The following is a 13,716-nucleotide window of genomic DNA, read 5'->3' as shown; positions in this document are numbered from 1 at the left end:
CTTGGAAGAACTTGGAGTCTTTCATCTTTCCATATGTGCCTGGTACATGTGATAAATGTTGCTTTTACTGTTAGGAAAATAGTTTGGTTTTGTTGTGCTGGTTTATTGCTCTTTAATGGTTCAGGAGAACATTTAAGTGTCACATTGTTATATATCCTTTGAGTTTAGGAGAGGGAAACTGACAACTTGTCCATCCCTCCTTCAGTGCACGAGCAGTTTGACATTGTGTGAAGAGCTGGTTTTGGTTTTTAACATAGCGGATGCTCTATGCCCTCTTTGCTGTTAGAAGAACTGGTTGTATCCCAGCTCATGCCTCAGTCCATGGAGGTGCTGTTAACTTGCAAGAAGAAAATGCTCTGATTTGTTGTTAAATTGTGATGCCGCTTATACGAAGCATCAGGAATCCCATGTCACCGATACTGAATGAGATCTCTGAAGAATCCAGAGAAAGAAAGCTTATGTTGGCCATGTTTATGTGGATCCTTGCCTGTGGCAAGAAATCCTTTTGGGCTTGAGTTTGTTAATGCAAAGGAGAGCTGTGAAAATAAAAGTAGCCTGGTTACGCATGCTGGTGTTCAGCTGATTTGCTGGTGCCCAGACTGTTCCTCTGGGCTTCAGGGGTTTCAAGGGCCGTTCTGTACCCACCTGCAAATGTGCCAGAGGTATGCTTCACTGCAGACCAGGAAGTAAACCTCAAGATAGGGTTTAACATTAATATTGCAGTGGATAAAAGACCAGCAAAAGAAGTTTATTGTTTGGATTTATCTTTAAAGCTCTTTTCCAACCCAAACCATTCTAGACTATTTTGTTTTAATTTCAGCATTTAGGGGTGGTTTTGGATGTGAAAGGGCCAAAAACAAGTAGAGAAAGGAAATCTGGGGCCCATTGGAAAATGACCATGCAGAAAGCTAATGAAGGAGACTGAAGCAGAGAGGTAAGGAGCTGTGCCTTGAGCAGGGGCTGTACAACCCTGCGAGGAGGTTCAGAGGTTCCTGACTTCTGTGGTCCCATGTTCAAGCTCGTGGCTTGCTTCAGTTATCTTGCATAGGGTGTGACTGAAATGGAGCTGAGATTGCTCGCAGCTGTCTGGCCTTGGGCTGCTTGCTTCCAGCACCACCCTCTCCGCCGCAGGAGGCCTCTTTTGGCTGGAGGGAGGTGAGAACTGTTGATAAGTCCTGAGGAGACACCCCCCCATCTTCCCCTGCCTGTCACCAAGCTGCAGCGGGGGGCCAGCAGGCTGGAGGAGCTGTCCCCATGTCACTGCCAGATCACTGCTAGGTGGCAGCAGAGGCTACCTTTGTGCTCCCTTCAGCCTAAAACGGCGAGGGGTGGGGGGAGGGAGGTGAGGAGCTGAAGAAGATCCTGCTGGGTGGGCAGCATCCCCCGTTCCTGGCTGGGACTGCCTGGAGATGTAACTGGGGACTTTCGGGGATGGATGCAGTGGGGGTCTGGGAGGGGTGTGTGTGAACACTGGGAGCTTACATGTGTGCGGAAAGTGAGCGTATTCTGTGCTGTTAACCACTGCACTTTTTGTGTGTTCTTCCGGGGTACCTGTTGGAGGTGGGGTGCAGGGCTTTGCTGCTATTCCATGCTGGTGCTTAACTGATCAGGATATATTTTTTCCCATGAGTTTTTGCCAGTCATGAGTCATCTGCAGGTGCTTGACTAGTTTTCCACACCCTTTCAAGACAAAAGGTGTGTGAAGAACTGTCCTTTAACCCTGAGCCTGGACAGCCCCCCAGCACCCAAGGGACAGAAAACCCACCTGGAGCTGCTCCCCTGCTCCAGGGTGACCTGGGCTGATCTTTCCCATCTGTGCGGCAGCATTTCCCTCCCCAGAGCAGCTCAGGTCATGTTTCTCGTGCTTAGCAGGTCCCTGTTTGTATGTTTATTGCCTAAGGCAGTAGAAAAAGAGAAAGATGCCTCAGGGACTGAAAAGGGATGCTGCATTTGTGTCCCTGCTCTGGGGCATTGTTGTGCTGGTGCCAGTCAGTGGGGAAGGAGAGGTGGCTGTGCCAGGCATCAGGAACAAACCTGAGCAAGACATGAGGGACTCAGCCCCGCAGAGGTGTCTGATGAAGAGGAAGATGTCCTGCCCTGTGACAACCCTCTCTCTGCAGGTGTCAGGTCTGTGCTGGAGAGGCTAGGAATCCCCCCGTCCTCATGAGGAACAACTCCATGGGACACTGTGGGTCCTTTTGCTAGAGAACCCTGTGTGTGTGTGCCCCTTGTTCTAGAGTGGGGATGAATGCAAAGGGGTCCCACTCCTCCAAAAGAGAGCATCTTGGGGTGGAGCTGCTTTCCTCTCCTTTGCCCCCCATTTCCACCCTCCCCATAGCTGTGGGGCAGCCATGTTCAGGCAGAGGTTATTGACTGGGAGTCCCCCAGGCAGAGAACCAAAATGTTTTGAGCAAATTAAAAATTGAAGGGCAGCGCAGCTCTGCAGCTCTCCCTAAAAGCTGGGGTGAAGCAAACACCAGTGAGGTGTGTGCTCCAGGGACTTGCTAATGGACTTGAGTGACGTGTGGGGTCTGGGGTCAGCCCTGCCAGCAGGATGGAGCTGGGGCAGGCAGCTCTCCTCCCCACTGAGGTGCTAGGGAGCAGGTGCTGGAGGTAGAAACTGAGGTTTCCATTGGAGATGGAAACTGAAGGTCAGTTGGGGCCAGGCATGCAGGAGCAGAGCCAGACCTGAGCCAACAGGAGAAGGACCCTGGGGTGAGGGTGGGTCTGGGGAGGTGAGGAGTGATGCTCTGTGCAGGGATGTCACTTTGGCAGGGGGGAGGCTATGGAAGTGGTGTCTGTGAGCAGCTGCCTGGCTATGGCAGTAACCGGGTGCTTTGAGTTTTAAACGGGCTGTCAGGAAGCATTTAGCTGACAGGGAGGACGCTGCGAAGTGACAGCTTGCTTCAGATGAACAAAGTGCTGCGGAGGCAGCAAAACAAATGCCTCCCTCCCAGTGCACAGCTGGGCTTGTCAGGGCTAAGGCTGGAGTACCCAAGCTACATGCTGAGGGCATGGGGGGTCCTGGGATGGCCTCTGCTGTTGCTGTGGCTGGTGCTAGCTCAGTGTGGTTGAAGTTTTCCAGATCAGTGCATCAGCTCATCCCTTCCCCACACCTCTGCACTTGTGGCTCAACCCACGCTTTGCAAAATGGGGTTCAAAGCAGCAAGTCATTTGGGCTTAAAAACCAAAATCTAGTGCTTCTGACCCCAAAAAGCTTTGTCTCTTTATTTTTAGATTTTTTTTTTTTTTTTTTCTGAGATGGAAATTGAATCTTTTCCTGGTTTGGGGAGGATAAAAGTGCACTCAACCCTGCATCAGATTGTTTCACTTGACCCATGAGTAAATTCTTTTCTTTCCTCTGACCTGGAAGGATTTCTTTTTCTTTCCATTTGGCAAGAAAAAGGAATAAGCTAATTCTTGGTACAGGTCACTGCAAAACAAGGTCTCTGGCTGGAGCTAGCTTTTCAGCCTGAGCAATGTGCCAAAACCCATCAGCTCTTCCCACTGCTCCCGAGTGCATGCACTGGTCCCTGGAGTGGCTCCCTTTTTCTTGCAGTAAAAAGCCCCACTTTCCCCTGCATTTTGCTGGGAGCAAACACTGCCAGGTGAGAGAGCAGCCTCTGGCTGCTGGGCTTCAGATGGGGGTGGTGCTTGTGCCTTGTTGGCTTTTTGGAGGATGACTTTGTGGCCACCCCAGCATGGTTTGTACAAGCTAGCCCCCACTTCATCTCTGCAGAAGTCACTTTGGGTGGGTTTGGAGGAAGATGCTGAGATATTCCTGCTTGCAGGAAGGAGGGTGAAGGAGAGCTGGGGCAGCCAATGCTGCTGGAGCATCCCTCAGGTGGGAAATGGGTCAGTGTTATTTTAGTTGAACCATGGCTGCGCTCTGTGGCGGATGGGAATTGGTATCAGCTGCAAGGGTCTGTGCACATCCTATCCCACAGAAATAGGGGTTGTGAGTGTCCTCCCGAGCACCCACTTGCATCCAAGTGAGTCCTCCCATCTCCATCTTGGACCTGGCTTCTTGGGTGTTGTTTCCAGCATCAGTGGCACTGCTCCAAGTGCAGCACCCATAGAAGGGAGGGGGGAGTTGGGTTCTTGCAGGTGCTGTGCAATGCCTTGAGCTTGCAGATGGCAAGAGGAAGGGGTGAGCAGCACATGGCATGGCATGCTCTGCACCCACAGTTTAGGGAGGTAGAAGTACCATCCCACAGGGACCAGTTGGATGTGGGGCTGTTCCTGTTGAAACCCTTCACCATTGTTGCTGGTGTTCGCAATGGGTTAGTAGGGCAAGCAAGGAGGGCTTGGGACAGGCAAGGCTCGCCCCAACCCCTGCTGCCCTCACCCTGTGTGTGTGTGGGCTCCTCATCCTCTACCTGCTGCCAGGAGGGTTTTTTTCTGGTTCATCTCTTCCAAGGCAGAAGCTGATTGCAGAGGGGTTGTGATCTCACTTGTGCTTTTAATCCCGTTGCTGTCAAGCTCCATTAGGAGGTTTGGCTTCATCTTGCTACCTCTGGGGCTGGGCCGCTGCTTGCCCAGCCTGAAATGAGGACAACCCTGGGTTATGCTGTAGTGGGCAGGGGCGGTAGGAATGCTTTCGGGGCCATCATTGCCACTGCTCTCCCCAGTGCTTCCAGCTGTCCAGGGTGCTGCAAGGAGAGACTGGCCTGGCTGCTTTGGGAGCAGGATGGAAAGGAGTTGGGGTGGCAGCAAGTGCCATTTCCCAGCCATTGAGGGTATTGGAAAACCTGTCAGCACTTTGCAGCAGGAGCCCGTGCTGTTCTCCGCACCAGGAGTGTGGCTCCATTTCTGTAACCTGCTCACGACCTCCCTCTGCTCTTGTCACAGCACGTGTGGCTATGTTCATGCTGTGTGTAGCCAGGCATCCCTCTCTGTGCTGCTGCATGTGGCTCCTAGTGCCTCAGCAGGAGGTAATGCAGCTGGAGAAGGCGACTGTAGGAAGGAGAGCTAATGGGCTGAGCAGCCTTCCCTGCCTCGTAAAATGGGCTGCACAGCTCAGCAATGGGAGGGGAAGGTGCTGTCACTCATCCCTGCCCCAACCACTGTGAGCTCCTCCTGGGATTTCCAGGGTGCTTGCACTCCAGGCACACGTGCTGCAGGGAGGCTGGGGGCTGTCCTAGGACCAGCTTGCTCACAGCAGTTTTGCAGCTCTGTCTGCTTGTGGGCTTGCAGCTATTCGGGAAGGAGCTGATACATGATGAGAGCATGGTGAAGGGCAAGGAAGATATGAATACAGACAGCAGGAGCCCTAAAAGCACCAGGGCGCTGGCTGAGTGGTCATCAGGGTAATGTCTCAATTTTACCCAACCTCCCTGCTAGCTATGCTGGAGCAGAGTACAGCCGGGCTGGTGTTCTCATGGCCAGGAGCAGCCAGCGCCAGGGTTTGGCAGGGTCTGCTGTGTTGATTATGGCCAGAGCATGGCTATGAAAGGCTTCTGTGCAGCCAGGGAGGCTGACTGCTCTGCTGCAAAAAAGAGCATGGGGAATTTTCAAGGGGCTGCTGCTATGGTGGAGGTCTTCATCCCTACCCTGTGCTGGGGCTTAGGGATGCTGGTGCTGGTCGGGGGTTGGGTTAGCACCTCTGCAACCCCTGCCTCTTGCTGGTGCCCTCTGAGCTTTTTCCTGGCCAGCACAGGAGCCTGGCTTTGTCCCCCTGGGTTTGCTCTGTGCTGCCATGTCACATGGACAGCTCGCTGCTGATCCCTGGGAGAATGCTCCAAGCAAACCTCAGAGCTTGTGTTACCCTTGAGCCTGGAGAAGTAGTCAGTGTACATGAGGTAAGGCCACACTTGGCTGGAAGGAGTTAACTTTCTGCTCTGTCTGTCCTTCCCATCCCCCTGAGAGTCACCAAACTCCTGGGACCAGTGGGCTGTAGTGGGCTTGTCCCCACACTCAGTGGTGGCCCAGCTTGGAGCTGCATGAACCACAAGTCCCACAGGGCATGTTTTCCCTACAAATGCAGTGCCGCGGCTCTGCCTGTGGCAATCGATGAGCCTCTGCCAAGCCAAGCAGGGCTGTGGCTTGGCAGGCAGAGACCCCTCAGCCGATCGATGCGCTCCCCTGCTCGGGGAAGTCCCTGCCTTCCATGAGAGCAACCCAGGATCACCTCTTCATGCCCCCTCTCCCCTACTGGGGGGCTCTTCCACAGGCAGCAGGGCAGGGTGAAACCCCCAAGGGCTTCTTTTCCTTGCTGGAGAGCCCTGGGTTGCTCACATGGTGCAGTGTTTCTTTTCTGGCTCCAGAAAAGCTGCTCTGCTCCTTCGAATATTTAGGCTTTGTGTTTGTTGGGAGGGTGCAAGGAAAGGTGTGGCTTGTGGCCATGCTACACCTGCTAGTGATGGGGAGAGGAGTGGAACTTTCCCTGTGGGACCCCCTGTGCTGGCCAGGGAAAGTCCCAGATGTCCCTTTCCCCTCTTTTTACCCCGAACTTGCCCAGACTCCCTGTGCAGAAGCCTGCTTCCTTTGCATGGCTTCCGCTGTGTCTCCTGGGGAGGATGAACCCTGAGCGATGCATTTACCCAGCTCACGGCAAGCATCCCAATTTTTGGCTGAACAGTCAAAAATGTGACATGATGTTCCCCCCCGCCCTGTCCTGACTATCTTCAGGTAATGCAAAGCATATCCACAGCCCCTGGCAGGACTTGGGAGCACACAGACAAAGCTCCACATTGCACATTTGCCACTAAACAAGGAAAATAGCTAAGACAGATGGTGAACAGCCAACAGCTCCTTAACTGGGCGCTTCAAAATCACAGCATAGGGTGCAAAACAAATCTCCCCTGACAGCTCCAGATGTGACTTTAACAGCCTCATAAATAGAAAAGGCAGTCCTGGCCCAGGGCTGGGAGAGCCTGCTGTGGGAATTCCTGGCAGCCAGGATGCTTTCTGGGTGCCTTGCGTTGCATCTTAAGCATTGCTGCTCATGCTGCTGATGGCTGAGGGTCCTTTGGCACCGGTGATGCCCAAGGCTTGAACACCCCATGAGCTGCATGGATTTCTCCTCCACAGTTTCACTTGCTGCATCTTGGTCCCGCTGGGTTCTCTCACTGCCTCCCATGCCTTGGGAGGGGGGATACTGAGCCAGCTCAAGGAGAGAAGTTGAAATGGCTCTTGCTTCCAGGCTGATGATCTCGGAGTGGGATGGGTTACTCCTACCCTGCTTCCTGATTGCAGTCCAAAGCTGTAACTTCCCCCCCCATCTCAGGATGTATGATAGAGAGGGGCTGAGCTTTAATTACATTTATCTGTGTTTGGGAAGGAGACAACATAATTCTCAGCTAACAATATTACCCAAGGCTTATTCTACCTCTCCTCCAGCACAAAGACAGATGCCACTGCAGGCTGCCTTGTGTGTCCCCACTTTTTTCCTGTCTAGCATGGGCAACCCTAGCCTTCACCAACCAGGTTATTGTTCCTAAGTGGTCACATTGATGGAGAAGGATCCTTTTTTGGGGAACATGACCTTCCTAGATCAGCTCCCAGAGGAAAACATCCATCCACCCCATTAAATAGGTGCACAAGTGTCACCGCAGGCCTCTCCTCCACCCCACTGGGTTGGGAGTTTCTCTGCAGCCCTCTAAACATATTAGATTTAGGGGTGCACAGCTGCGCAGAGGCTTCCTGTGACACTAATGTATGGGCATGTGCCATCCCTGTGTTGCAGGGTGAGCGCATCACTTAGATAACGGGAGGGTTTGGGCCTGCAGGGTAGCCCATGCTGAATGTTTCTTGTGCTGTTGGGCTTGTTTTCCAGTGCTTGTGCAGGCAAAAGCAAACCCACTGAGGTGTATAATGACAAATTCATATCTGTTGGGAATGTGCTGTGGAGGGGAAAGCTGTGCATTAACTCTGCGCTCCCCAGGCGGGCTTGGGAGGCTGCAGGATGTGCTTCCAGAGCCCCACTGGGAGGGCAGAATGTGCCCTGAGGTGAGGACATTGCAGCATGGCATCCGATGCTGTAACCAGCTCTGTGCCTGCTCCTACACACCCAACCAGAAACACAGGGGTGCTGAAGGCTCTGCCTGACTCCCAAGGCCCTTTCCATGTGTGAATGCCCCCATTTGAAGCCCAGTAGCCCTGTTCTTGAGTGCCAAAATTAACTAAACACCTCCAAACCTGTGAGGAGCAGGCTGGATGCTGGTGGGGATGGCGTTTTTCACTATCAGGCTTTTCATGATTGATACAGCTGCCCCAGGCTCTGCTAAAAATGAAAATAAAAGCAAATTCCAGAGTAGAGCAAGATAAATTTCCATGCCAGCATTGGCAGGTTCAGCTCCTGAGCATACTTCTGCATCAGCATTTTGGGCCAGTTGAAACACTGGCCTGAACAGGAAGGAAATTATTGATGTGCTCAAGTCCACAGATATAAGATGTAATAACACAGGGCAGGCGCAAGCACCAGGCTTCAGGCGCATGCTGCATCCCTGCAGCATGGCTGTGCCTGTGGGGGCACACACGTGGAAGTCTTGCAGGGTTTCCATGCGTCAATGTTGCTGAAGAAAGACCAGCACAAGGGTTAGCTGCAAGGATTCATCCTAACAAATAAGGGAGTCAAGTATCAGTGTGTGGTAGTGAAGCCTGTAGGCTTAGATTTTCTACAAGAGAGGAAAGCCAGAAGGGAATAGAAGTGGTTTATGGTATGTTTTAAAACTAGTCAATAAAATCCTTTTCGGCGCTGGGAAGAAGGAATCTTATAAAACTTACACAAGCTCCCCATGACTTTAGCTGTAATAATTAAGAGCTTTAAAGTCAGTTGTACATGTGGGTACTGCAATGTCTGAGGGCTGCAGAGGATGACTTTCTGAGAGGTTCACTATCCCTGTGCTGCCAGGGTGCCTGTGCACCCAAGGCCTGAATAGGCTGAGCTGCTCCGAGCTGCTTGTGGTGCACCAGAAGTGGCAGGCACTGAGATGGCAGCAAGGCAGGGATGCTTTGCAGGTGCTTTGTGTTGCCCTTGCCCCAGAAGAAACTGTAATAAGAACTTAAAAGGTATTTTGGATCAAACTGCTGCTCGATTTACCAGGAGTGCTAGCCCCAAGCATTCCCAGTTGGGCTTCCCAAACTATGTGTTTTATTTAAAACCACACTGACTGAAAAGAACAACTATGGGTTTAATTTTCTGCCCCACGGTGCAGCATTTGTCTCTCCCATTTCTGAGCTTTTCCCAGCCACCACAAAGGTGGGAATTCCACCTTTTGTGTTCTGTTTGTTCACCCGTGCACTGCTTTAAAAAATAATGAAGTTACAATAGGAAACATGGCTTGGGGGAGAAAAATCAGACCAGCGGCAAAATCATGGAAGCTGATAACCCTGCTCACCAGAGCAATGCTGTTTCACGTTCCCTTTGTCGTGATCTTCTGCAGCACCCACCTGCTTCGGGCTGGAGCCACGGAGGTGATGGAGGACCATGATCTGGATCTGGGCAATCTCAGCCCCGTGTTAGCCAAGTGACTCCTTTATCCCAAAGAAACTCTTTTCTGTGTCCATCCATGGGAACAGCAAAATGTCAGTTCCTGAATTAGCCGTAATAATGCCTCCTGTGGCCCTGGCAGTGCTTTCCGAGGGGAGAAGTGTCTGTCCCTGCATCCTGGGCTGTCATCACCTCCTCACATCCTGCCCAGAGCAGCCCAGGAAATTAATTTCTCACTTCTCCTGGCCTCCTACTCCTCTGGATGTCTCTAATTCGCATCCCGCCAGCATCTCTGAAGCCCAGCTAAGGGAAAATGCACCTCCACTACCCTTTGCAGAAATATTGTGCGTGCTCGCCTTTCTCTCTTTATGCTGCTCTGTATTTACCAGCCCTCTGATGTGCTGGAGTTGGTAATGAGTATTTCTTTATTGGCAGGAAAACAGGGAGGCTTCCCCTGGCCTGGGCTGTGTGCAGATGTATGTGTGCACCAGGCAGCCCTGCGCCCGCAGCCGGCAGGCACTTAGATCCTGCAGCACGGAGGGTAAGTGCTGTGTGACAGGATCCACTTATCTCGCCTTTGCATTTCATAATTCATCCTGCCCTTTTGCTAACGGCACAAAGCCATTTGCATCCAAACGAGTGTTTATTTCCTCCCGGCTCGCTCTGCCACTGGATCCTAGGGAGAAATCAGGGAGTCGGGCTCCTGGCACTGGCAGCAAGCAGCTGTGAGGGCTGGGCTGGAATAACGGGGAGAGCGATCTATGGACACCGGGATGCCCTGACTGATGGCGAGGGTGACGGAGGAGAAGGTGAGTGTTTTTTTCTCCCCAGCTTTAGAGCTTGCTCTGCAAGGAGGAAAAGTATTGGTGGTGTCCTTTACTTAGAAAAGGAGAAACAGGTACAGGAGTGTTTAACTGACTTGCTGTAGCAGAGTTCTTGCATTAATCCCACCAAGCTGCACTGCCTTGCAGTAGCTCTCATGCCCCGTAGAGACCAAAACCCGAGAAAAACAAATGAACGCACGTTTTCCTTGCACAGTAACCCTCACCCATGCAGCGGTCAGCTCAGGCACAAGGCATGAGATTCAATTATCTTTATCATAGCTCATAGAGGTGAGCAGCTCTGTTTCCGAAGATGATGCCAGCTGTACCTTCTCCATCTTAAACACTTGGTTTGGAGCTTTAAAGCTTCCAGCAGCTGAAAACACTTACTGGGGGCAAAAGCTTTCCATGTGCATGTGTTCGTGCTTCCCGAGTGCCAGCATGTGCTTGGGGCCATGGAGCAATGGGCTGGGCTTCCAGCAGAGCAGGCAGTGCCGTAGTGCAGCCAGCCTCACGCTGGGAAGCTGATGTATGCTGAAGGTCAGCTCTGTTTTACAGAGAGTCATGGGGAGGGGGTAATCTTGGCATCCTCACCCTCAGCTCATCCCTCTCACAACAGCGTGATGGGTGTTTTTCCTGTCTGCAGCGCCAGATCGCTGCCTGTGCTGGCAGCCAGAAGGGTGTCATTATCTGGACATAGTGGGATGGAGGGAGCAGGAGCTGGAGCCTCCAAACCCCTGGTATGGGGCCGAGTCAGTGGTGACGGCAGCACAGAGAACCCTGACAGGACAGGGGGTGCTTGGGTGGCTGCGGGACCCAGGCTTGGGGATGCTGCAGGTTTGATAGTGCAGGGCTTGGCTTTGGGGGTGCCCTGGGGGTACCCAGGAGTCTGGAGGTGCCATGGGGATGCTGCCAGTGCGTGCTCCCCCGTACAGAGCTGCAGCACTGGGGTGTAGCTGGGGGAGACTGAGTGGGTGCACCCCAGGTTTCCCGTCCCTGGGGCAGGCACCTGGGCGCTGATGGGCCGTGATACGACGCCCCAGCCTGGTTGCCCGGCCGCGGAGTTGGGGGACCGGCCAGCGGCTGCCCTCCCCTGCAGCAGGCGGGGCGGGGGGCGGCAGCGCCGGCCCGGGCAAACTCCTCCCCGCTCGGCTCCCGCCCGCCGGCCGGACCCGCCTCGGTGCTCCCGCTCCTCGATCCGGTGGCTCTTCTTCTCCCTATTATTTGTTGTTACCGCCGCTGTCACCATCGCTGCCCTCCTCCTCCGCCGCCCGTCCTGCCCCCTCCAGGCCCGCACCGTGCCCCACCGCCGCCGCTGGACCCGGTTCCGCCGCTGCCCGCCCCGTCACCCAGGTATGACCCGGGCACCCGCTGCCCTCTTCTGCCGCAGGCACCGCAGCTTAGCAGAGAGGTCGCGGCAAGGTAGAAGCTTTCACCTGAATTTGGGGCTGCGGTGGGAAGGGAAGCCCGGCTGCGGGGTGCGCTGCGGGCAGGACAGGTTGGGATGCCCGGGTGGGATGCTCCCAGCATCCCGGGGCTGCGCTGGGCCTCTGCGCCACAGCCTTGTCCAGGCATAGCTCCGGGGTTGGGCTCCCTGCAAGGTCCTAACTTACTTTCTCAGGGCTATGTGGTCCAACTTTGCGCTGAGCTGGGGTTTTTAAGTGAACTCTGCTGGGGTGGGTAGGACTGAGTTTGCCCGTCTCTAAACCCTGCTCCTGCACACCCAGGCGAAGTTTGGAAAGTCCTAAGTCTTGTGCTCAGCCTCTTGCTCTCGGTGCGAGCCCACAGCCTTGCCATTCAGCAAGGACACGAGGGCCTGACAAATCCCCAGCCTCACTACCAAACCTCTCCGTGGAAATGGTGGCTGGCTTTGCTGAAGTGGAGGAAATCAAATCCTTTTGTTTATTCCGAAGATCTCTGTTTTATCTCTCACCCTGCTGTGGTAATTAAAGGAGAGCTGTGCTCGGGTTATTCGCCTGGTATTTGTTTTCTCCTAAGGTTATCTTGGAGGATTTGATTCCCTCCAAAAGGGCATGTGGAAACATTTAGTGTTTTCAGCTGGATTTTGTTAGTGTGCTATTGATTGTGTCTCCAGCAGAGAGATTTTCTAAGGTGTGGTGGAATATTCCACCCCAACAGAGGACCGTACTACCAGGGCATTTTTTTAGCCCTCTCCCAGCCTTGCCCCTCACTTGTCCAAGTCAAAACCGTTTCCCCATTATGCTGTTCTGGGGGTACTGGGTGTACCAGGGCTGCTGGTTGGCATTTGGTGTTGTCTGTGGGGTCCAAAGGGCTCTAACTTTGGCTTTGTTTTCCCTAGGAAAGGCTTTTTCACCTGTTGAAAAGCCAAGAGGGGACAGCAGCAGTAGGCTGCTGTTCTCAAAATTATGGTGAACATGGTATCAGTGAGTCTGATCCCCTTCCAGCACCATCTCCACTGGGATGTGGGATCCTCTCCCATCTCTTTCCAAAGCATTGGATTTCAGCCCCACCACAGGCCTGAGAACAGCTGGCGCCAAAGCCCTGCTGAGATGAGGCAGTCTCACCCAGCTCTGCTCCAGCCCAAAATACCTTTAACAGGGTGACAATCAGGTGCAAAGACTTTTCCAGTCAGCAAACCCTCCTCTCCAGAGAACCCACAGCATCCTCCAGCCATTTTATGTGGGAGCATTTTGGGTGTGCAGGCCAGTGGGAGACCCAGGCAGCTGCCTGTCTGTTGGGAAGAATTACGACAGGGTGTTCAGAGGAGATTCCTTTCCCAGGGTCTGCTTTGCGGCCATGCATCAAACTGGGTAGGCTCCAGGGCAAGTGGCAAACAGAAATAAGGTCAGGCCGTGGTATTCCTGTTGTTCCCTGCCCCAGCTACCTCCCCTTTCTCTTCCTTCTCCTGCTCCAGTCTCTGCCCCCCCATCCCTCCTGGCCTCTCTGCCCATCTGACCTTCCCTGTCGCTGCTTTCCCACCAGGATGAAATATTTATTGAGGCTCTGTTACCCTTGTTTCCTTGAAAGCAAGTTTCACACTTCATTTGCGGGAGACATTAAGAGACTTCACAGTGGGTTTTCCTTCTCGCTGGGCACGTGTGATGCTGTGTGCATGACCATTCTGGCCAGCCTCGCTCCTGCCTGAGCAGGCAGCACGGCCTGGGCAAGGTGGAGCATCTCAAGCAATGGATGAGTCTGTATCCCCGTCATGTGATACATAACTGGAAAACAAAAACCTGGTCTGAAATCCAGCAGTTTAGCTCTGCAGAGCTGACCCATCTGTGGCTGGTTGTGTTGCACCTCCATTCCCCAGTTGGAATACAGTGGGTAAAAGGACTGCGAGTGGTCTCGTAAAGCAACTGTGGGTGAAATTTTCCTATGGCTTTGTGGAAAAGTCACTCCTGGACCTGATCTTGGAGTGACTCTGCTTGGATTTACTCAAAACAGTGGGACTGTGGTTGGATACTGTGCCCCTGCATC

The sequence above is a fragment of the Pezoporus wallicus genome, unplaced genomic scaffold (genome assembly GCF_028554395.1).
Source record: "Pezoporus wallicus isolate ANWC-B61680 ecotype Strahan unplaced genomic scaffold, APGP_CSIRO_Pwel_v1 scaffold_7107, whole genome shotgun sequence".
In the NCBI taxonomy this organism is placed as follows: Eukaryota; Metazoa; Chordata; class Aves; order Psittaciformes; family Psittacidae; genus Pezoporus; species Pezoporus wallicus.
The sequence above is the reverse complement of the archived record's forward strand: the minus strand, read 5'-3'. Positions refer to the sequence as shown.